At 44.7% G+C, this 3,639-nt stretch overlaps 1 pseudogene; it reads right to left on the bottom strand.

The window, feature by feature from the left end:
• Positions 1-276: 276 nt before the first annotated feature.
• LOC101442644 (tyrosine--tRNA ligase, mitochondrial pseudogene) lies at positions 277-3,295 on the bottom strand (annotated as a pseudogene).
• Between the last annotated feature and the right edge of the window lie 344 nt (positions 3,296-3,639).

Genomic DNA, 3,639 nt, shown 5'->3' with positions numbered 1-3,639 from the left:
AATTGATTAATTAAGGAAATGATGATTTTCTACTCAATCCTTAATGTTAGTGGGTCAGGAAATAAAATATTCCATCATCACACAACCAACTTACTTATTTTACATATTAACCAACCTATAACATTAATGAAATTACTCACTCTGTGAGGCCTAGCTTATACTCCATTCTGTTTTACTGATTTGCAGTAGTGAAGGTCTAAGTTCTGGAGCTGAGCCTTTATGTCTTGAGAATGAATGAAGGATAAAATTTGGTTGAAAAACCAGCAGGAATTTTCATTATAGCTGAAGTCATTGTATAATACATAAATTCATTTTTCCTATTTTAAGTAATAAAAGTACATTCTTGAGATTATGTTGTCCAACAACTAAAACATTCAGGATCTGTTACTTGTCTGTGATTTATACTGACTTTGCCTTCTGTTATCATCGCATACCCTCCTGGGCCTTTTGGAATGGCATTTGCTTTGCTGCATGTATCTAGGATGCTTGTTCTAGTGTCAAAAACAAGCAATGAAGCTACTTTTTTTTTGGTCTTTTTTGTTTTTTTAAATGTTACATTAAAAAAATATGAGGTCCCCATATACCCCCCCATCCCCCTTAACGCACTCCTCCCCCCATAACAACAACCTCCTCTATCATCCTGGGACATTCATTGCATTTGGTAAATACATCTCTGAGCACTGCTGCGCCTCATGGTCAATGGTCCACACCATAGCCCACACTCTCCCACAGTCCACCCACTGGGCCATGGGAGGACATACAATGTCCAGTAACTGCCCCTGCAGTACCACCCAGGACAACTCCAACCCCCAAAATGCCCCCACATCACATCTCTTCCTCCCACTCCCTACCCCCAGCAGCCACCATGGCCACTTTCTCCACACCAATGCCACATTTTCTTTGATTACTACTAATCACAATAGTTCATGAATAGAATATCAGTAAGTCTACTCTAATCCATACTCTATTCCTCCATCCTGTGGACCTTAGAATGGTTGTGTCCACTCCACATTTATATCAAGAGGGGGCTTAGATTCCACATGGATGCTGGATGCAATTCTCCTGCTTTCAGTTGTAAGCACTCTTGGCTCCCTGGTGTGGTGGTTGACCATCTTCACCTCCATGATAGCTGAGTGGGTTAAGTCCAATAAACCAGAGGGTAGGAGTTGCAAGTCTGTTGAAGCTCAGGGCCTGGCTATCACATGGTCAGTCCAGAGATTCAGGTCCCCTGGGTATACATTAAACCCCAGCACCCCAACTACAATTCCGGTAAAAGTAACAGGAGAGGCTTGTGGACAAAGATCACATCTGAGTCCAGCTCCTTCACACAGAAACACAAACTCGAAAGTAGGGCCAACTGACATGGCACTGAACTCCCTCTGCCATGACCATAAAACCTGTGGGTCTCTGTAGACCTCAGCAGAACCGATACCTTGGGTTGTATCTACTTTATCTGTCCCTGGGACTCTGCTGAGTTGTGCATAAGGGCAACCCCTCTAAAAACCTCCCAGCTCTAATAGCCATATAAACTAATAGCCATATAAACTCATTTGTCCTTTCCATTTCCCCCTTTTCTTCAGATCAAAAAGCGTTTTTAACTCCTGGTATTATAGGTAGACTGAGATATTCTGCTGGTCTGAGTTGACCTTTTTATTCAAGGTCATTTTCTAGTTACATCATCAGCTGGTACTTGGTAGTAATCCCTCAGTACCAGGGAGGCTCATCCCTGGGAGTCATGTCCTATGCTGGGGGGAAGGCTTCTTTCAACAACTCTTAACTCTTGATCAGACATCAACTCCAGTGCATTTCTGCTATGACGATAAAGTGCTTGTGTACACTTTTTAGCAGATTGCAGCCCTTCTTGCCCATGAACAAACTTTGTTACTTCTGTGGCAAGCTGAGGAACCAGGTTTTCTGACTCTTTCACATGCAGCTGCATTATGTGGTCAATCTCTGGAAGGGGTAAAAAAGTGAAGAGCTTCAGGTACAGTTCTACAGAATCATCTTGCTGCCTGACAAAGAAATGATACAATTCAACTGGAGATGCCTTGTCTATGTTTAGCCAAACAACACTGCCAGCAGACTTTCCCAGCTTTGCTCCAGTTCTGTTTTTAATTAGAGGGAGAGTGATTCCAAATACCTATTCTCGAGTCATCTCGTGGATGAACTCACATCAGGACATAATGTTGCCCAGCCGAGGGGACGTAACTCGGCATGCATAATGCTGGAACAGGGAGTAGAAGTCATAGGCTTGGAGTACCTGGTATAAGAACTCTGCCACCTTCATGCCCTCTGGGCTCTTGGGCCAGGTCTGAATGCCCACTGTAGTCAGGAAGCCCAAGAGATGCTGCCTCTTGTACCTAGCTGAGTTGTCCAGTATTGAGAAGCGGCCCCAGCTCTGTGCCTCAGCAAAGAGCTGTGGGTGATCACCCGGAAGGTTCTGCGGGGCTTGGCACAAGGCGCTCGCTGCCTCCCACGTGCTCTGCGTCCAGGGCCTCGTGCTCCTTCGTGGTGACATTTGGGTCTCTCTGACAGGCTGTGTCCCCCTCCCCCTCCCCCTCCCGCGGATCACGTTGTGGCCAGCTGGCTGGGAATGAAACAAGCTCAGCAGCGCCAGCAGAGGACCCACTTGAAGCGAGTCGGCTGTGGGGTCAAAGCCACAGCAGGTGGCCTGCGGGGAGATACCCGCAGTGCAGCGGTCAAAGAGCTCTGCGAACTCTATGTTCTTATCCATCTCAGGGAAGAATTCCTTAACAGGCCCCGTTTCTTCTGCGCTGCTAACATCCCCTAAGCGCCCCTGTGGGCCTTATGCAGCAGCCCCAAGGGCAAGACTGAGGGCCAGCTGCGGTAAGGAATCACCTGCCGGGAAACGCGTTGCAGCCTGGCGCCGCTGTCTTCGTCTCCAGAAGCAGAGTTTGAGAATGGAGGCTGAAAATGATTCCAAGATTCCAATGCAAATTAATTTTTGCATTGGAATAAACTTTTAAAACTGCAGAAGAATGTTTGGGATATTTTTATCTGTATAATGCAGAAAAGGGCATAACCCTATATCCATAAGAGAGAGCCAAAAACAACGTCGCTGTCTATATTCAAGAAATCAGCAAATTTCAGCTTCATAGAGGTGCCTAAAATGAGCCCTGGTTTGGCGAAACTGGGTTGCAGGTTAGGCAGTAGGAAATGTATGATGTGAAGATGAAAGAATTAATGAAGCAAGACATTTGTGGAAACTTACCATCAGAGTCTTGTAGAAGGAAGAGCTCCTCAACTTTGGAAAACTCAGGGAATCTGCATCCATTTACAAGGGCAAAGAATGGGAAATGAATCCAGTGATGCAATTGCCAAGAGTTAAAGAGATTGTCCATGGAAGATGGAAACCAGCCATGCTTGAAAAGGAAACCATGTAAGTAATAGGAAGGTTGGCAACAGCTCACATGTATATCAACTTAGCAGCTACCACCAAGTTCTACTTTCTAAAATGTGTTTAACTACATAATACTATTTTAAACACGATTTTACAAGAAACAGCCATGCATAATTTTGTTTTTCAAATGTTTCATACCTTTTCTGGTGAGTATGTAAGGCAAAATTTTACTTGGTAACAGAATTCTATTAAAATTAGATACTGTAGTCCATGCTGTT

This window comes from Dasypus novemcinctus, chromosome 7 (genome assembly GCF_030445035.2).
Source record: "Dasypus novemcinctus isolate mDasNov1 chromosome 7, mDasNov1.1.hap2, whole genome shotgun sequence".
Lineage (NCBI taxonomy): Eukaryota > Metazoa > Chordata > Mammalia > Cingulata > Dasypodidae > Dasypus > Dasypus novemcinctus.
The sequence above is the reverse complement of the archived record's forward strand: the minus strand, read 5'-3'. Positions and strand labels throughout refer to the sequence as shown.